A 13384-nucleotide genomic window follows, 5' to 3' on the forward strand; every position below is an offset into this window, starting at 1 on the left:
TCCCAGGGTCTGGGGGCAACAACAGAGAAGGCCCTGTACCGCGTGCATGACAACCTAGTCTCTCTCAATGCCGGCACATGGAACAAAGGCTCTTCTGATAACCTTGTCAAGTGGGCAGCAACCCTTGGGAGCAGGCGGTCCTTCAAGTATCCAGGGCCAAAACCATTAAGAGCTTGAAAGATAATAAACAGCCCTTTGAACTGGATCCGGAAACAAATTGGCAGCCAGTGCAGTTCTTTCAAAATAGATGTGATATGCGCCATGCAAGCCATTCCAGAGAACCCTGGCAGCTGCATTCTGCACCAAATGAAGTTTCTGAATATTCTTCAAGGGCAGCCCCACGTAAAGTGCACTGCAGTAATCAAGCTGGGATGTGACTAAAGCATGGGTAACTGTATCCAGATCTGCCTTCTTGAGAAAGGGACGCAGCTGGTACACAAGCTGAAGCTGTGCAAAGGCACCCCTGACCACCACCTCCACCTGAGCATCCCAAAGCAGAGCCAGGTCCAGCAACACCCCCAAGCTGCACACTTGTTTTTTCAAGGGGAGTACAACCCCATCCAAAGCCGGTTGAATCACCCTAACCCGACTGGCTTTTCAACTGACTGGTAGCACCTCCATCTTGTCTGGATTTAACCTCAGTTTGCCCACCTCCAGCCCAACACCACCTCCAGCCTTCAGTTCAGTACATCCTAGACTCTGATGTCAGAGAAAGGTAGAGCTGAGTGTCATCTGCATATTGATGACACTTCAGTCCAAACCTCCTGACGACCTTTCCCAGTAGTTTCATGTAGATGTTAAACAGCATGGGAGACAATACTGAGCTTTCCGAGATCCCATAGGGCAAGGAGTTGAGCAGAAGTCCCCTAGCACTACCTTCTGAAACCTCCCCTCCAAGAAAGGACCAGAACCCCTCCAATGCACCATCCCCGACCCCTACACCCGAGAGGAGGTCCAGAAGGATACTGTGTTAATGATAGCAAATGCTGTTGAGAGGTCCAGCAGAACCAACAGGGATGCACTCCCGCAGTCTAGTTCCTGGAGCAGGTTATCCACCAGGGTGACCAAGGCAGTTTCAGTGCCAAACCCAGGCAGAAAGCTAGATTGAAAAGGGTCTAGATAATCCATATCATCCAAGACGCTTTGCAGCTACACAGACACCACACACTCTATCACCTTGCTTAAAAGGGGAAGATTTGAAACAGGCCAATAGTTATCAAGGTTGGTGGAATCAAGGGAGAGCTTTTTAAATAATGGCCTAATCACTGCCTGCTTGAGGCTCAATGGCCTCTTGCCCTCCCTTAGTGAAGCATTAATCATTGGCTCCAGCCACCTGCCTTTTCCTTCCCTGGCAGATTTACTAGCCATGAAGGACAAGGGTCCAGAGCACATGATGTTGCCCGTACACTGCCTAGGATCTTGTCCACTTCCTCAGGCTGAAAAGACTCCATCACAATCGGACCAGATGGAACCAATACATAGGTCCCTTCTCTTGTCCTAAACATTTGCTGACTGCTACACACGTGTATTAGCTAGTTAATAGCACCAGTGCAAAATCAAGAATGCTTCTTGTCAGAAGTATGGAATAGCTTGCCTGGCACCGTCGCTCTGCTCTTTTAGACGCCAGGGCGCTTTCCAGATTGAACCCTACAAAGGGGTTACTACGGATCTCCTAAGTGTGCTCCTATCTTTCCTGTGTTGTGACACTGCAGTCCCTGTGCTGACAGCAAGAAGGCATTCACATTTCCGATGCCTTATTTCGGATTTTATCATTGTGTTATAGTGCTACAATCTTGCAAATCTGTTGCAAAGAAAATAGCTGTATTTTTCCCGTTGTAGGAGTTTGAGATTCTGGGGGTTGTTTTCAAAATGATCCTGCCAAGTCGAAGCATTTTACTGTTGTTGGAGCGTGGAAAGCGCCCTGGTGAGGACCTCCTTGTCCACACAGGCTTTTAAAATTGCTTTTAAATGTTTTTAAGTGCTGTATGTTTTTTGCTATAGTCAGCTTTGTTTTTGGTTGTTTTAATGCTTTTTAATTGTATTTTACTGCGTCGTCATTAGTGAGCTGCCCAGAGAACAATTTGTTATGGGATAGCCATATATATAAAGTATAATTTTTTGTACTTTGTGTTTTGCTGGTCGAATGACCGTAACAATAAAGATTTGATTTGATTATATATAAAGTATTAAGTATGCACATGGGGAGTGGGTGAAGAAATCATTGCAGAACAGCCAGCATTGAAGTACACGCCATCTATTAGCTTTAAAGGGTTTTATTATGAAGATTATTTCATATCTAAATGTGTAAGTGCTTATCAGTTACCCCAGTGCTTTCACATCCATTGGGAGGCAGTTTCTTTCTTATTAAACAATGAGCTAGAATACAGTCTGCATTGACTTCCTAATCACAGAGGCATGGGGCATGAGCCAGGTACAGTTTTGCACACTTGTGTCCTATTAATTTCAGTGAGAGAGTTAAGCACATGTTTAATTTCCTCCCATTGAAATCAATGGCACTTAATCAATGGTGACAATTTTCACACCGAGAGAAGTGTTGTAGCCTGCTAATGTCTGCAAATCGCGCTACTACTAAAGATGCAAGTGTAGGAGCTGGTAAAATGAACTAGAGCCAGGGTTTCTCAACGTGTGGGTCCCCAGATGTGATAGGACTTCAGCTCCCATAATCCCCAGCCCCAGTGGCCTTTGGTAGGAATTATGGGAGTTGAAGTCCAGTTACATCTGGGGACCCACACGTTGAGAATCCCTGAACTAGACAATCCCACTTACAGGTCATCCAGCTACCATTTCTTCCTCTTTCCACTAAGTTGGAAGAAGTGGCTTTTCTTGCTAATGTCTAGCCAGTTCTAGCAAACAGGTGGCCTTTCATGGAGAGGCCACAACAACCTTTAACATCTAGATGGCCTGCAGCCGTGATGGGCTTTGAAGTTGCTTCATTTCTGAAGTCAGTTGTAGCTCTTTTTTTGTCACCACTCCCTTCCTTCAAGATTCTCAGAGAGACACTTTATGTGAGGGTTTTGTGGTATGCAAATTGGAAGAGAGTTGTTCAATTAACATTTTTTAAAATCCCAAGCTTATTTCCAAGACCAGTCTTAATGAAAGGGCCCGAGAAAGTGCTTTTCGCCAGGCAGGCTGTCCCACCCCTTTGCAAGCCTCAGCCACATACCTCTGACAATCCTCAGGGAAGCTTTGACGTTGCTCTTCAGCAGTGGGTCACCGATCAGCTCTGCCAGCCGGAAAAGTGTGTTGATCTGCACTTTAACTCCTTCATACCTCTGTGCCTCAGCCCTGATGGCTGCAGATGTCAGCTGCCTTTGCACGTTCATAATGAGGCAGGAACTCTTGGCAGGACTGGCTCAGGATCTCAGCCCATGGTGCAGCCTCCAGCCCTCCTTGCCAGGCAATGAGCGCAGACCTCGTGCAGAGCTGAAGCAACCCTCCCGGTCTAGGAAGCCTGACCCGTTTCCTTCTATCTGCTATCTCTCTCTCTCTCTCGTTGGGTTAGTTTGCACTTCCTGAGCACAGCGTCACACTTCAAAGCAAGCCACTGCTTTCGATTGCCCCGTCCCTATCTGATTCCGACACCAGGCAAGGGTGTAGCTCTGCAAAATGTAACCCAGTGCCTTCACACAGCCAGGGCTGTCTAACGTCTCCAGGATCCCAGGCAGGACTGGGTACTCCCGAAGCAGGCAGGACAGGAATTGCAGGTGCTTGGATCTCTGGGCTTTCCAAAAGGTGTAATCATTGTGATGCATTTTGGCAACAGTACCTGAGTAAACAAAGAGCCATGTGGAAGCACACTTGAGGCCATCAGCCGCACAGTCATCGTCCATACATGTAGGCACACCCATCCATACACACCCATTCAGCTTCACAATCCTCATGGGAAGCAAGGAGGAGGAACCAGTGCCAGGAGTTGTGGGGACCCGAGTCCACAGAGATGCCTAAACTGGGTGCTTTCCAGATTATACGCTGTTCAGCAGTAAAATGCTTCAGCTTGGCAGGATCGTTTTGGAAACGTAAATAGCTTGCACAACCCTCCGACACCGGAAAAATACAGCTGGCTTTTTACAACACACATGCAATGTTTTAGGACGAAAACACAAGGATAATATCCAAAAGGAGGCATCAGAAATGTGAACAGCACCTTGCTGACAGAATGGGGACTGCGATGTCGAAACACAGGCAGTACGGAAGCACACTTAACGGACAGTAGTGACACTGTTGTGTGTAATCTGGAAAGTGCCCTGGGCGATTTCCAGCTTACCCGCTCAACAGCAGCAAAATGCTTCTGTTCAGGCAAATTGTGTTCAAAACATGAATAGCAAAACTACCAGCAGGGGGAACAGTCTCATGAAAACTGACAACTGGAAAATGCAGCAACCTTTTTAGGCCGGACATACGACGTTATAGCAATAAATAAATCGCTGTGATTAAATCCGAAACAAGAAATCGGAAATGTGAACGACATCTTGCTGACAGTGTAGGGACTGCAGTGTCACAACACAGGAAGTGTGGAAGCAAACTTCGCAGATACACTGTGATCCCGTTGCAGGGTCTAATCTGGAAAATGCCCTGTTGGGCTCAGATTTAGCCTATGCACCACGCTCAGCAAAAGGAGAGAACTGCAAGTTAATGAGTGAAGGGCGATCCTAGGTAATTTTGGTGCCTGGACCTAAAGGGCTTTGGAGCCCTCCCCCTCCCCGAGTTAAAATTAAAAGGTTTTTTTAAAGTTATACCTGCTGCAAACTGTGGTGCCAAAAGGTCCGGGGGGGGGGCTCCTGCCTGCTGCCACCCCACCCTGCCGCTGCCCCACTGCCCCTTCAAACATTCAAGCCACACCATGTGTGTGGCCAGGGTGTGTGCAGGTGAGCCAATCAGGTCTCCCCCACCCCTGTGGACCTGGTGGCATCGGTGGGCGGAGTGGGACTCAGGAGTGGCCACTGGGCTCGACCTCTCGATCCAGTGGCCCTTGAGAACTGTGAGGAGCAGTTCTCGGAAGTTCCGGCGCGCCGTTCCTCAGGAGAAGGGCCGCTGGGCTGAGAGGGCGAGCCCAGCGGCCACTCCCAAGTCCCGCTCTGCCGCTGGCAGAACGGAGCACACAGCACAGCCGCAATGGCATGGCCCCATCCCCACTGAGGCCCCCGTCCACTACGGGGGCGGGGGCAGCCTGCGCAGATGGCCACCGGCAGCACTACTCGGAGGCCCCCCCCCAGACGGTGGAGGACCAGCCCAGATCTCCGTGGCCCGGTTCTAAGAGCGCCTCTGGAAGGATACCTCCTTGCAGCAAGGGGGTTTTCAGCCTTTTAAAAACAAGTGTACCCTTTCTATCTCAAAGTTTCCGCTCAGGAACCCCATATAAGCTGCCAAGAATTATAATCCCCAGAAATCAATCTTGCCAGAGTTGGCAGGGAATAAAATACCAGCCAGGCAGCCTGTTCCACCCCCTTGCAAGCCTCAGCCACATACCTCCGACAATGCTTGGGGAAGCTCTGACGTTGCTCTTCAGCAGTGGGTCACCGATCAGCTCCACCAGCTGGAAAAGCTAAGCGAATCTGCCCTGGAAATCAGGCCAAACAAAAACCACCCTCACTCTGTGCTGTGTGGCTCCCTTCCTCCTCCCGTCCTCTGGAACCTCATGGTCAAGGCTCCACAGCATACCCCTCACCTGACCCTGCTCATCTCTACCTGGCGGACTGGCTGGCTAGGTGCTCAGGCTTAGCCCACCCCTCCCTCAGCCTGACTGACAGGCTCGGCAGCAAGGGGAATGCCAACGCTGAGCATCAGCCACCATTTCCCTGATGGCTGAGCCTGTCAGTCAGGCTGAGGGAAGGGCGAGCTGAGCCTGCCAATCACGTGGAGAGGAGGAAGGAGGGATGCTGCCTGACTCTCCTCCCCCTTCCCTCGTGGAGAAGGAGCCAACAGTGCAGCAGGTTAGTGAGACAGGAGGGTTCTGTGTGCTACATATATCCCTTGATCTGAGGAGCAGCAGGTTACCTTCACCAGCAGGAGCAACTGTTCAACATGGACACTGCTACAGCGCTTTCTCAGCCTGCTAGGAAATGGCAGCAGCAGAGGAGAAAGTATGACTGGGAGCAGCGCTCTCAAGCCCCAGGCTACCACCGGGTTCATATATTGTTTCCGGTATTATTGGCACCATGCAGAATTTGGGCCCCAGCACCCTCTGTGCCATGACATGGGATGCTGGCTGGAGCAACAGCCGTTGGGCTTGCATGCTACGGCACCAGTATGCGAGTCAGCTGCTTCTGGAAAACGCATCTATCCGATCCTGATCAGGACTGTGCCACGTGGATCAGTACCAGTAAAGGGCATGCTGCACGGAGTATTTCCGTTCGCTCCTGAGTAGACTTGCCAGTTTGCAACCTGGAGATCTCACCTTGACTTCCTGCAATGAATAAGCAGGAGGAGAGGTGGCCACTTCTTCTCATCCTGCCCCTTCCTGCGACCTGTCAATCACTCTCCTCTCCATCTGCCAAAGGGAAAAGGGATGCCATAGGAACCTTATACCGAGTGAGACTGTGGGTCCCTCTAGCTCAGTACTGATTTGTCCAAACTGGCTGGCAGCAGCAGGCCTATTTTTCTAGCAGGAACCTTTCCCATTCCTGCCTAGAGATGCATGCCAGAGACTTGACCAGGGAACTTCTTCCTGCAAAGCAGGTGCTCTGCCACTGAGCTGCCGCCCCCGTGGCCTGCTTTGGGAACTGGCAGAGGAGGGTGAGCAAAACAGGGCTTGAGGACGGGAGGAAACATATTCAGGCAGCTCAGCACAAAGTCTGCTTTGTGGGGAGCGAAACCTTCCCTGCTCTGATGGGCCTCTTAGATATTGCTTCTTATGATAAATGAGGTTGTATTGGTGCTGGGGTATGGTGATTTTGTTGGTGGTGGTGGTGGCTGCATTTTAAAAATCTTCTAAGTAATGCTGTGTTGATTTTATTGTATTTTTATTCGGGTTTTTTTGCTATAACTATCGATGTTATGCATTTAGTAATACCCTAAAATCAGTGAATCGCAATAAGTGATAATGACTTGACCATCATAACTCATGTGCTTTGTTAAAAAGTAAACCCTTTGGGGACAGGGTTCCATCTTATTTGTTTGTTATTCTCTGTGTAAACCGCCCTGAGCCATTTTTGGAAGGGCGGTATAGAAATCACATTATAATAAACAAACAAACAAATAATGGTGTCATTTCCAAGTGGTAATCTGGCAGCCCTCTGCCCAGACCAGCTGGGGAAACATGCAGTGCTGGGGACATAAAATAGTGTGGGTTTCCCAGATGCATCTTTTGGAGCCAGGATGCTGAACTAGACGGACCCTCAAGTTAATCCGGCAAAGATCTTCCTATGTTCTTGCCTCTTCTAACTGAAAGCAGAGCCTGTAGAAGAAAGCTGGAGCCATTTTGTCCAGTTTCCCCACTAAAAGATAACGGCACGGCACGTGACATGACATGATGTCAGCAGCCGCTTCTGGCTCACAGTTCCGCATCTCCTAGCAATCCCTGGACATGCAAAACACGCAAGACAACGCATATAGTATCAACAGAAAGACTTAAGGGAAATCCAAAAGCCAGATGAAATCGGAGTCTGCATATTCGAATCATTCTGTGATCATATAGAAATGATAAGGTCAGCCCCTCTGATAGATCCCGGGTACGTGATGATGATAACCCTAGGGCCTTCTGAAGGGGCTATTACGTTTTTGTATAAGAGGTGGTAGTAAACAGGCAATATATTAAGTCAGACAAAATGAATGATATATTCCTGTCTCCAATCTCCGCGTCAGGTGTGAAAACATCAATCTTTGCGTCAGGTGTGAAAACATCAAAGGCCACCCTTGCCTGAAGAGAGAATGTGTGTGTGCGTGTGTGTGTCTTTTAAGCCAGGGTTCAGACCTGGAGCTATGGCTGATGCCAGTGCCAACAACTGATGTAGCTGGGGAGCTGCCCAGGGTCCTTTGAAGGGCCCACTGAGCTGAGTCCTAGGACACTCTCCACACTTGGAAGACCAGGGCTCAGAGTGGATTAAGTCATGGAAGTATGTCCTTGGAAGGGGTGCCAAGAAGTCTTGCCTGGGGTGGGGAGATGACCCATTGGGGGGCCTCTTGCCCACTGCCTGGAGCATGTGCAAGGATATTTTGGAGTTTGTGCCATGTGACCTTTTCTTACGACTGGGTAACCACAACTTGAATTCCCAGGCTGCCATTCAGAGTTATGTGCTGTACTTTACATGTTGCCGATGCATCAAGAGATGAGGCAACTGTGGCTTCTCCTTTCTGATCCTTTCCAGTCTTGTTATCTGCCCTTTTCCTTTCTCCTGTGCAGCACACTTTGGATCCTGCTCCTGTTCTTTTGCACTGCTGATTTGCAAGAAAATTTTAGCTCCCCCTTTTCTTTTGTTGAGATAGGCATACATCCAGATCTGAGAAATGCTGCTGAAAATACTGGACAGACTTATTTCTGTCTTCAGTAGAGTTACCCGTATTGTCTCCCTGCTCTATCTACAAAAAGCTCTACACATTTTGGCTGGTTTACTGGCCAGGGCATCACTTTACTGACAGGCAGGGAAAGGGTGTGTGTGTGGCAGGAACATGTAGGAGAAGTTGTGGATGACTTGTGTCTCCAGCTGCATTGTGGTATTAAAGGGTCCCACATGGATCTCTAGGTTGCAACCTGGCAATCCTAGCCACAGTCAGACCCCTGGATTCAGAATCAGAAGGTTAAGGGTGTCTAAATCTTGGTTTTTTACCCAGGCTTTTATATGATTGTCTCTGCTGCTTCTTCTTTGTATTTCGTACTGTTTTTATGCTTGTGTTTTAAATTGTTGATGAGATTTGTTTTAATATTTTAATTAATTTTATAATTTTGTTTTTAATTCTGTGTAAACCACCTTGGGATTGTTTTAATCAAAGGTGGTGTATAAATTTAACAATAAAATAAAATAAGATAAAACATCAAGCTTACAGGCAGCACTGAACCCTGGTACCTATCATTTTAGAAACTAAGCATTTCCAGTCCATAGTTGTGGGGCAAAGAATGGGATCTGGTGATTGCGAGACTGGGGCAGGGCACTTGGGCATCACTCCCCATCCCACCATGCAACCACAGCTACCTCTAGAGAAAGCTTTCTTGTTCTTGACTTCCATTTGATCCCATGGTTTCCTGCGGGGCAGAGATGATTGTCTCTCTAGTTGTTAGATGCAACCCTGTGTGCATTATGGTCACATAATGAGGATTCGGTCATCATCTCCACTTTCCTCATTTCACCAGCAATGATTTTTCAGTCGGTCCAAGCTAATGGGAGGAGGCACAATGCTGGCTCCCTGCTGCAGTTATATCGTATCTGTCACTGTCATACTTTCCTCAGGTCTATTAGATGCTAATGCAATCCAGCCTTCCTTTGCAACAGTGGAAAAAAGCAGCACACTGAAAGGAAGTCAAGGCTTCTCAGAAGCCTGAATGACAGACAAGTTCTCCTTTCTGTCTAGGGCTATTAGTGGTTTCCACCAAGATTGAGCAGGAAAAAGGTCCAAATGAGAAAGTACGTAGGAAGTATGTCTGATAACTGAATGGCATGTTCATTAGCAAAGCAAAAGGGCCAGGTGGCTCCAGCATATATATATACACATATAGTCCATTCCAACATTCTCTCTCTTTAGTCCTGTAAACACAACAAATGCAGCCTATTTGGTGAACAAAAACAGGGAACACAGAGAACTCAGAGAAGGGAGAGGAAGGATAATACCTAATGGCTCTGCCCTGGAGCTCCATGGGTTGATTAGCTGTTCTGAACTCCCCACCCCCACCCCGCTAACTGAGCGAAGAGGCACCTTTTTAAAGTGGTGGTTTTCTTTATTGAGCAGGGGGAAAGCAACTGACCTTATCCATCCCCAGCACAGCATCCCTCCAGTGGCTGTTGCCGGTGTCTCCCTTATGTTTCTTTTTTAGATTGTGAGCCCGTTGGGGACAGGGAGCCATTTAATCTATCTATCTATCTATTTATATGTAAACCGCTTTGAGAACTTTTGTTGAAAAGCAGTATATAAGTATTCATCATCATAATGGTGCTGAACTTATATGCATAAATACCAGCAGTGGGTATGATCCCAGCATGTCCCCCTTCCTGAGCACTGAGTATTCTTTGTTTTGGTTGGCTGAGCAGTGCTTGTGTATACAGTCGTGGAAGGGGGAGTGGATCACTGGCTCCACATCAGTCGTCACACATTGGGATTCGGGAACAGAGCCTACAATTGAAGAAAGCCTACAAGCTGAACAAGCAATCTACACCCTGCAAAAATGAAGATCCTATAGTGTCTGTGTGTGGACAGGGGACAGTTTGCACACTGCGTCCTGCCCATGCATTGAGTAACACATGTATAGTAAATTCAGAGAATTTGTTATACAGCCAAAGAGAGACCAGGGCGCTTTCCAGACTAGCTGCTCATCAGCAGCAAAATGCCTCCATTTGGGCAAGTTGCATTTGGATGTTAACAGCAGCGGGAGCAGTCTCACAGCAACCAACAACCCGAACAAACAGCAACTATTTCATGCCGGAGATACGACGTCCTTGCTCTATATCGCAGCGGTTAAATTCGCAACAAGGCATTGGAAATGTGAACGGCACCCTGCTGTCCTCATAGGGACTGTGGTGTCACAATGCAGGAAGTGTGGAAGCACACTTCCGAGATACGTCCTGACCCCGTTGTAGGGTCTAGTCTGGAAAACGCCCAGGATAATGCTGGGAAATTATTTCAGGGAGGTCTGGGGACAAATTGGCAAAGAAACATTGTGCCACAACGTAGGACTGCCAACTGACCAGAGAAAAATGGCTTGGCCTGCTGTTGTGCCCTTAGCAGCTTGTTTTGCAGATATCCATAAGTGAAGCTTTTCACAGCATGGAGATAAATATTAGTCCTTGCTAATGCCTGCAGGTCAAATACCTGTTAAAGGAACAGCTAGAAGACAGTGGAAAAATGGCCAACCTATGCCCCAACAGAATCAGCAATGGAAAAAGAGGAATAGGCAGAGATTTAGCCCTCCATTATTATAGTTGCTCTTTGTACAACAGATAGGGAACACATGTTTAAAGTTTTTTCGTATTGGTATTTGACACCTCAGAGACTGACATATACCACACAAACCAACTCTGACCTTTGTTGACAAAGATAACTAATGCAAGGGATTTGTTTATTACTTTTTGGCGAGGAGGCATAGCTCAGTGATGGAGCACTTGCTTTACATACAGAAAGGTTCCAGGTTCAATTCCTGGCATCTCCAGGAAGGGCTAGGGAAGACTCCTGTCTAAAAGTTTAAGAAACTCACCGCCAGTCAGTGTAGTAGATAATCCTAAGATAGACAGATCAATGGCTGACTCAATAGAAGGCAGCTTAATACATTCGTATATAAGTGGGAGCGCCTTGCAGGGCCCAATCATCGTTTCTTTGGGCCCAATCCAAACTTGTAAGGTGGGCTCCCTCCCACACCAGCCCAAATACATAAAATATACCAGCCCATATACATAAAATCTCATAAATCATGAAAGATATTTTTCTATTTTAATTTTGAAATTACATTTTGCATTGCTGAATATTTTGTAACTTTTCGATTGGTGGTCCTAATAATTGTATTGTCCAGACAATGTTTGTTTTTATTTTAATGGGCCGATATGGCTGCAAACATTTTATAAACAAATCACTTTAAAGCTTTATTTTTCAGGCCTTGGGATCCTTTAGCTTTTTTTATTTCCCTCACTACATTTCTGGCTACCTGATATGTATTTATAACCACTGACAGAAATGGAATGCAAGTGCAGGTGTGTGGAAAGGAGAGAGAGAGAGAGTGTCCTTCCCAGGGACTAACTCTCTGTCCCTGTTTGTTTCAGGTCTTCTATCTATTTATCATATATTTATCATTTCTCCATGCAATATGTAGACCACCAGGCCAAACTAGAGCTGCCAGGTCCAGATGGTGAAAAAAGTCGATATCCATCACCAAAAAAGTAGAAATAGAGGATGCTTTGCACCAAAAATGTCTCCACCAAAGTCTTTGCACCAAAGTCTCTCTTTGCATAAAATTTGCATATGTTTATTGGTCTTATATATGTCTAAAACAAAAAAAAATTATTTTAATTGTTTTTACTCTGTTTTATATTTGTTGTTTTAAGTTATGTACCTCACCTGGAAATACACATATCAGGCGGTAGTATATAAATATAAGTAAAAAAATTTAAATGCATATTTTGATAAAATTTGGATGATTTGAGAATAAATACAGCTCACCCCTGTGAAGCTGATGACCAGGTAAGATGTATGTCTGCTCAGTCTGCTGCCTAGGTGCAGAGTTCTCCAGGCCCTGCCTGCTTCTTAATTGTAAATTCTTCTCTTGGTTAGGTTTACCACACACACAGTCCTCTGTCCTCCTCCCCCATGGGTCACCCAGCTTGCTCTCCCCAGCCAGGCTAGCAGCTTCACCTCTTGGCTGGAGGCAGGGCAGCCAACTAGCTACCGAGCCAGCCGCTTTGCATCCTGGTGCAGTGGTGCATGCACAGTCTCCCACTCGTTTGCTGTTCTCTACAACTACAACCATTTCTGAATGGCTCTTCAACAGAAGGTTTCACAGTGGTTTTCAAAGGAAAAATAAATAAGATGCTCCCCTGTCCCCAAAGGGCTCACAATCTAAAAGAAACACACCAGCGTCAGCCACTGAAGGATTGCTGTGCGGGGATTGGATAGGGCCAGTTGCTCAGAATAGAAAAGATTCATCACTGTAAAAGGTGCCTTTTTGCTTAGGTAGCAGAGGTAGCTGCTAACTGAGTCAAGTTCGTTAGCTAACTGCTAACTGCCACCTCCACCACCACCACCACATGAAGGAAGCCAGCTAGGCCTGCCGGGCCCACCCATCCGTGCTCCTGCATCACGTGGCTCTGAAACCCACCGCTGAAGCCGAACCTCCCCTCTGGCTTCCCCATTGGATAGATGGTCAGGAGGAAGGAGAAGGAGACAGAGGAAGAGGAGCTGCTCAGGAGAGCAAAGTGTGCTGAGCAAACAAAACCTTCCGGCTGCTCCCCAGAACTTCGGACACCGCAACACATGGAAACAAACAAACAAAGAACACCCCACGTTGTCCCCAAATAGTCTCTATTTCTCCTAAAGAAAAAGGAAAAAAAAAAGGCCATTTGGTCCCCCAAATAGTTGCTTGTCCTCTATAAAAGTCCCTCATTGGCAACCCTAGTCATCACTCACCTTTGGGCCTCTAAATCCTTCACCAATACAGAGGCTTCCATCGTTCTTGGATCAATGTGGCTACATGGTGCTTTGACCCCTCTCCCCATCTATGTGCACAAGGGACTCT

General features: G+C 47.2%; 1 protein-coding gene across 1 annotated transcript in view; it reads right to left on the bottom strand.

Annotated features, from left to right (window-relative positions):
• AGAP2 (ArfGAP with GTPase domain, ankyrin repeat and PH domain 2) overlaps positions 1–13327 on the bottom strand; it is a 169338-nt gene extending 156011 nt beyond the window's left edge. The window contains exons 1-3 of the mRNA XM_053289822.1: positions 13276–13327; positions 6416–6508; positions 5488–5578 (exon numbers count right to left, since the gene is read on the bottom strand). The gene's annotated coding sequence lies outside the window, so the exon portion shown is untranslated. The remainder of the gene's footprint in view (positions 1–5487; positions 5579–6415; positions 6509–13275) is intronic.
• Positions 13328–13384: the final 57 nt, after the last annotated feature.

Source organism: Hemicordylus capensis, chromosome 2 (assembly GCF_027244095.1).
Source record: "Hemicordylus capensis ecotype Gifberg chromosome 2, rHemCap1.1.pri, whole genome shotgun sequence".
In the NCBI taxonomy this organism is placed as follows: domain Eukaryota; kingdom Metazoa; phylum Chordata; class Lepidosauria; order Squamata; family Cordylidae; genus Hemicordylus; species Hemicordylus capensis.